The sequence below is a fragment of the Delphinus delphis genome, chromosome 1 (assembly GCF_949987515.2).
Source record: "Delphinus delphis chromosome 1, mDelDel1.2, whole genome shotgun sequence".
NCBI classification, from domain to species: Eukaryota; Metazoa; Chordata; class Mammalia; order Artiodactyla; family Delphinidae; genus Delphinus; species Delphinus delphis.
The window spans coordinates 139,419,071-139,427,146 of NC_082683.1; positions in this window are offsets into that span (position 1 = coordinate 139,419,071).

Genomic DNA, 8,076 nt, shown 5'->3' on the forward strand with positions numbered 1-8,076 from the left:
GTGTGAGCTGCAAAGAAAGTTTAATGAAAATTGGTACTTGCAATTAATTTTGATGGCCGAGGGAAAATGAGGAGTAAAATCCTCTTGAAAAACCACACTGTTTTTCTTGTGTAATAATTCAGTAGGTAGGTGCGGAGTTTAGGAGCTTGGTCGTGACCTCTGTGACCACAGGAAATCGCTTACTCTTACCCTCAGCAGCTCAGCTGTTCTTCCTTGATTTCTATCATCTTACATCCTCTGCTTCCCTCTCAGACCGACCATTCAGGTGACACCAATGACTCCTCTACCTTTATTACCCCTCTCTGTCTTAAAATTTTAAGGTTTTCTTTTCGTTGGTTTCTCTTTGTACCATCATATCCCTGTGGTTGATTTCTAACTCAGTGTCTGTCCTGATCTCCAGACCCACATTTCCACCTCCCCACTAGAAATTCCCTTCTGTCTGGCCCAAGGGTAAGCTCAAATATAATAATGTTAACTGACTCAATATGTCAGAATCATCTTCAACTCATCCTCCTCCTTCACAGTCTATGCCCAATCACTTGACAATTACATAGATTCTACTTCTGCTATCACTACCTTTCTTTCTACTCCTGCTTCTTTTCAGTTCAAGCCTCCATTACCTCTTCCCTGAACCATCACAATAGCCTCCTAAATTATCTCCTTGCCACCCTAACTTTTCTCTACATTGCTACCAGAGTTGGCATTCAAGGACATCTACAAATCCTCTGAACATGTTTTCTCCCTTCTACCCCTGCCCTGCACTCAAGTCCTATGAGAAAACTAACAGATTCTCATACTATATCCTTTCTATGCCTTTGCTGTTACCATCCCCTCTGCTGTCCCACCATCTTTGTCTGTAGAATACTCACTACCCATTAAGTCTCTGCTCAGATTCCACCTCAACAAAATCCTTCCAAAACCTTCCAGCCATTAGACATCATCCTCCCATTGTATTCTGTGTCCTTATTATTGTGTTTTTCACAGTCAGCCATGTCCACTACATTGTGACTGCATGGAGGGTATTGACCTTACCTTATTTATATGTATGTTCCAAAACTCAGCACTGTGCCTCTCATATTACACATGCTCAATAAATGTTGGGTATACTTACCTGTTTCCTTATCCCTTCAGTTTCCGTATCTATAAAGTAGGAATAATAGTTCTTATCTACTTACATGGAGGCTGTGAAAACACATGAGGTCACTTCTGTACAATATTTCATTTTATCCTTTGTACAGACCTGCAACCCTATGTTGGTTCCATCCTGGATCCTCTTTGGCAGCTTTAATGATGAAGTTAGCTAAGTAAATAATACCTGTGAATTGTTCTTGGCTCTGGCACAGAGAACATGGCAAGCTAAAGGTCAACACGAATCATTCAGAATTTGAAAACTAGGAACAAAGAAAATAGAAAAACAGTCAGCGACCTTCAATTATATTGAAATGTGGTCAATTTTCTTTGCCTTCCTGATGTTCCAATCCTTTATAAGAAGTCAATATTGACTAGTAACTGTCACTGAGAAACAATGTTCTCAAAAAGAAAAAGTACTGGCTTTTAATGTGTAGCATTTTCTGGGATTTTTTTTTTCCCTTGGCTTATTTGTTTTTCAGCTAACACTGCACTTTAAAGGTGTATAATAATAACACAGAACATATTCTTTGTTGACTTGCTAAATAATAAGCATTTTTTTCTCTCTTACTGAAATTCAATTTCTAGCCAATGGTTGAGTCCATTTTTCACTAATCTCTGCAAAACCATAAGGATAAAAGCTGTGGCCTAAAAAGCATTGCAAGTTAACGTATCTAAAGTGGAGCCTGTGGAAGTGAAATAAAAATATATTCACAAAGTGCATTTCAAAAAAGAACCCATTTAAACCCCTTACTGGAAATAATAGAAATTCTTAGCTAACTGGCAATTTGTGAACACCAGGGAAGTTTGACATTCATTATTTCAAAACCTACACACAGTATTTTAGAACTTATATACTTAGGGATAAAATGCATATAGGAAACACAACCTTCCGAGACTGAACCAGGAAGAAATAGAAAATATAAGCAGACCGATCACAAGCACTGAAATTGAAACTGTGATTAAAAATGTTCCAACAAACAAAAGCCCAGGACCAGATGGCTTCCCAGGCAAATTCTATCAAACATTTAGAGAAGAGCTAACACCTATCCTTCTCAAACTCCTCCAAAATATAGCAGAGGGAGGAACACTCCCAAACTCATTCTACAAGGCCACCATCACCCTGATACCAAAATCAAAGATGTCACAAAAAAAGAAAACTATAGGCCGATGTCTCTGACGAACATAGATGCAAAAATCCTCAACAAAATACTAGCAAACAGAATCCAACAGCACATTAAAAGGATCATACACCATGATCAAGTGGGGTTTATTCCAGGAATGCAAGGATTCGTCAATATATGCAAATCAATCAATGTGATACACCATATTAACAAACTGAAGGAGAAAAACCATATGATCATCTCAATAGATGCAGAAAAAGCTTTTGACAAAATTCAACACCCGTTTATGATAAAAACTCTCCAGAAAGTAGGCATAGAGGGAACCTACCTCAACATAATAAAGGCCATATGTGACAAACCCATGGCCAACATCGTTCTCAATGGTGAAAAACAAACCATTGCCACTAACATCAGGAACAAGACAAGGTTGCCCACTCTCACCACTATTATTCAACATAGCTTTGGAAGTTTTAGCCCCAGCAATCAGAGAAGAAAAAGAAATAAAAGGAGTCCAAATCGGAAAAGAAGAAGTAAAACTGTCACTGTTTGCAGATGACATGATACTATACATAGAGAATCCTAAAGATGTTACCAGAAAACTACTAGAGCTAATCAATGAATTTGGTAGAATAGCAGGATACAAGATTAATGCACAGAAATCTCTTGCATTCCTATACACTAAAGATGAAAAATCTGAAAGAGAAATGAAGGAAACACTCCCATTTACCATTGCAACGAAAAGAAGAAAATACCTAGGAATAAACCTACCTAAGGAGACAAAAGACCTGTATGCAGAAAATTATAAGACACTGATGAAAGAAATTAAAGAAGATACAAACAGATGGAGAGATATACCATGTTCTTGGATTGGAAGAATCAACATTGTGAAAATGACTCTACTACCCAAAGCAATCTACAGATTCAGTGCAATCCCTATCAAGCTACCAATGGCATTTTTCACAGAAGTAGAACAAAAAATTTCACAAGTTGTATGGAAACACAAAAGACCCCGAATAGCCAAAACAATCTTGAGAAAGAAAATGGAGCTGGAGGAATCAGGCTCCTGGGCTTCAGACTATACTACAAAGCTACAGTAATCAAGCCAGTATGGTACTGGCACAAAAACAGAAATATAGATCAATGGAACAGGATAGAAAGGCCAGAGATAAACCCACACACATATGGTCACCTTATCTTTGATAAAGGAGGCAAGAGTATACAATGGAGAAAAGACAGCCTCTTCAATAAGTGGTGCTGGGAAAACTGGACAGCTACATGTAAAAGAATGAAATTAGAACACTCCTAACACCATACACAAAAATAAACTCCAGGGGTCTCCCTGGCGGCACAGTGGTTGAGAGTCCGCCTGCCGATGCAGGGGACACAGGTTCGTGTCCCGGTCCAGGAAAATCCCACATGCCGCGGAGCGGCTGGGCGCGTGAGCCAGGGCCGCTGAGCCTGTGTGTCTGGAGCCTGTGCTCCGCAACGGGAGAGGCCACAACAGTGAGAGGCCCGCGTACTGCAAACAAACAAACAAACAAACAAACAAAAACTCCAAATGGATTAAAGACCTAAATGTAAGGCCAGACACTAAAATTCTAAGAGGAAAACATAGGCAGAACACCCTATGACATAAATCACAGCAAGATCCTTTTTGACCCACCTCCTAGAGAAATGGAAATAAAAATAAATAAATGGGACCTAATGAAACTTAAAAGCTTTTGCACAGCAAAGGAAACCATTAAAAAGACAAACCTCAGAATGAGAGCAAATATTTGCAAATGAAGCAACTGACAAAGGATTAACCTCCAAAATATACAAGCAGCTCATGCAGCTCAATATCAAAAAAAACCCAATCCAAAAATGGGCAGAAGGCCTAAATAGACATTTCTCCAAAGAAGCTATACAGATTGCCAACAAACACATGAAAAGATGCTCAACATCACTAATCATTTGAGAAATGCAAATGAAAACTACAATGTATCACCTCACACTGGTCAGAATGGCCATCATCAGGAAATCTACAAACAATAAATGCTGGAGAGGGTGTGGAGAAAAGGGAACCCTCTTGCACTGTTGGTGGGAATATAATTGATGCAGCCACTATGGAGAACAGTATAGAGTTTCCTTAAAAAACTTAAAATAGAACTACCATATGACCCAGCAATCCCACTACTGGGCATATACCCTGAGAAAACCATAATTCAAAAAGAGTCACGTACCACAATGTTCATTGCAGCACTGTTTACAATAGCCAGGACATGGAAGCAAGCTAAGTGTCCATCGACAGATGAATGGATAAAGAAGGTGTGGCATATATATACAATGGGATATTACTCAGCCATAAAAAGAAAGGAAATTGAGTTCTTTGTAGTGAGGTGGTTGGAGCTAGAATCTGTCATACAGAGTGAAGTAAGTCAGAAAGAGAAAAATAAATACCGTATGCTAACACAGATATATGGAATCTAAAAACAAATGATTCTTATGAACCTAGGGTCAGGACAGGAGTAAAGACACAGACATAGAGAATGGACTTGACATGGGGAGGGGGAAGGGTAAGCTGTGACAAAGTGAGAGAGTGGCATGGACATATATATATACTACCAAATGTAAAATAGATAGCTAGTGGGAAGCAGCTGCATGGCACAGGGAGATCAGCTTGGTGCTTTGCAACCACTTAGAGGGGTGGGATAGGGAGGGTGGGAGGGAGACGCAAGAGGGAGGGGATATGGGGTATACGTATGCATATAGCTGGTTCACTTTGTTGTACAGCAGAAACTAACACCACACTGTAAAGCAATTATACCCCAATAAAGATGTTTTTAAAAAATGCATATAGGAGTTAAACGAGAGACTTTGGTGTGTTATACAGGAAAAACACTGGTGGAAAGCATTAAGGAGAATAGGGATAAGGACTTTTAAAGACTATGGAAGAGATTTTAGATGCATTAAGCCCCTTAAAAATGGTAGGAAATAAGAGCCATTTATAAAAAGCCCTTTAATTGGATAAGAGTTTGTTTGCACAGCCTTGCAGCTTATGTAAATATGTATGCTCACCTGATGTTCTCATTACTTGCTTGCCTGGGTGAATCAGGAAATAGGGAGGGGTTGAAGCCCTGGTTAGAATCAGGAAGTAGGGAGGGGTTGGTGCCCTGGTTAGAATCATATGGATTCACACACCTAAAGGAGAGTCTCCACTTTAATATTATGGCTGAGAAATTGTCCCAGGAGGCTGCGACCAGCTGTGTGAGACTGACCGATAGCAGCAGGTCCTAAATGACTTGAATTCTTTAGTATGACAGATCTAATTACTCCTAAAACTCCAGTGTAGAATTTGGGAGTGGTGATTTTGTCATTCTTCAAATTGCTTTTCCTGTTATTTGAGAATGTATGGAATTTACAAGAACATTTTTCTTCCTGAGAACTCAGTCTTGCAAACGTTAAATAAATGAAGACAGTACTCATTCTACATTTACAACCAAAGAGTACTTCATGAAAAAGGTACTGGGTGAATGTTGTGGCCTGACTCCATTATTGGCTCTCTGACTGAGGTTTCTAAATTCCAAGAAAGAGAATGGGAAATTTGAATGATTCACTGCCCCCAGAGATGTCCCCGGGGCTTTTTCCACCTCTCAGTCAGAGTTGAGATCTTCCACATTGCTTCAGCTTTAGACTATTATCTCGCTTCTCTCAGTGGCACCTGCACCAGCTCTCTCAGGCAAGAAGGTTTTTCTCCCACGGCATGTTTAAGGTTGATCTCACCCTTGTGCTTGTGTCTCTCATTCTGTAGCCATTTTTCATGTACTTCATGTATCAGAAACAACTCCAAGTCACATGGCTCTTCACAAGCAAGTGCATCTTGCCTCTGGCCCCTCTCCTAAGTCCACGTTTTGTACTAGCAATTTAATTTCTACTTCACGTGTTAGTCTGGCCACAAGGTTTTAAGTCAGTACCATTCAACAACATTCTGCACAGCTTGCATTGGTAGCTTAATGGTGACTCTGAGCCAGCTCTGCTGCTTATTAGCCATGTTATCATATGCAAATTACACAACTTTTTGTGCCTTCGTTTCCTTATTTGTAAAATGGGAATAATAGTACCTACCCCCACATTTTTTAGGAGGATTTAACTGTTTAATTGTTGTAATGCCTTCATTATCGGGGTGTTGTGAAGATGTTAAGATGATGTGTGTAAAACATTTAGCACAGTTTGAAAGAGCTCAATAAATAATAGCTATTGATATTCTCATTATTATGCAGTAGAAAATTTGCCATTTTCAGAGTAGGATTCAAGGGTGCAAATGAACTATTCTTAGTCCACGGCTGAAGACTAATCGACTTTGTAATTTTAAAAAAATTTTATTTTATATTGGAGTATAGTTGATTTACAATGTTGTGTTAGTTTCAGGTGTACAGCAAAGTGATTCAGTTATACATACACACGTATCTATTCTTTTTCAGATTCTTTTCCATTATAGGTTATTACAGAGTACTGAGTAGAGTTCCGTGTGCTATACTGTAGGTCCTTGTTGATTATGTATTTTATTTATAGTAGTGTGTATATGTTAATCCCAAACTCCTAATTTATCCCTCACCTCCATCTTTCCTCTTTGGTAACCATAAGTTTGTTTTCTAACGGACTCTATTATTATTTATAGAACTAGTTCTTGAACAAATATCTTCAGAGCTTTCCTATCCCGTCTTTGGGGGCTTAAACTCAATTTTAGCACCCTCTTTGGGGTCCCAGGGCATCGCATTCTAATGTCTAATTTTTTTCTGGTTTTTCTCCATGTCCCCTCACGTCACTTCCCTTTCCTTCCTATTCCTTCTCTTCATCTGACATGGATGTGTGTGTCTCACACACACACACACACACACACACACACACACACACAAACACACATTTGTTTTGTGCCCACTGCTGAGCATTGAACTTCAAATCACATGACTTGAGTTCTCGACCTGGATCTGCCATTTACCATTCTACGCACGTCAGTTTCTCTAAGACTCAGTTTTTCATTTTGTTTTGTTTTTTCATTCCATATGGCCAACAGAGATAGGCTGAAGTTCTAGCTGTGGAATCACATTAGTGGTCAGTGGTTAAGAAGGAGCAAATAACTTGCAAATAATTTAATTATGCAAAACTGCCGGCTTATTGTTGGTAGATAGTGATAGCAACCAAAATACAGGAATCAGGATTTTGACAACCTGTTTGTTTGATCCGACAACCTCATAACCAGTTTATAATTAAACCAAGTCTTAGGCCAGTTTCCGTCATACAGACATTTGTTAAACATTTGTTTAGCAAGCAGAGACAAGTTAACATATACCACCTGTTCTGTGAGTCTGATGAAATGCCAGGTGTTGGTCCTTTTGGATTCTGTAATCATGACCTTGCATGAAAGATTCACTGGGGGCATATGAACAATATTCCAGAGCCAGGATTCTATCATCCTTTTAGTAAGCATCAAGGAATCCCTTCATCCCCCACACCATTTCTAATGGTCCAGCTTTTTACAACTTGTTCATGCCAGGGTGGGAGTACCTCTAAAATATTTTAGCTAGTCCGTATATCTTGGAAATCACAAATTCTATCAATGAGAGACTATTTCTAACATTCATTATGATGACTAACCATTAATTTCAACAATGAAAATTCATTTTTGACATTTGTTATATTAAATAAAATGATCTTTGATGTTAATAGAGATAAGATGGAGAAATGTACTTGTCGTACCCACCTCTACAGGGAGTGTCCCTGATGAGATCTCTGGCTGCCATCCAGGAGTGGGGATTCGTGATGGGGCAGCTGACTGCACCTCAAG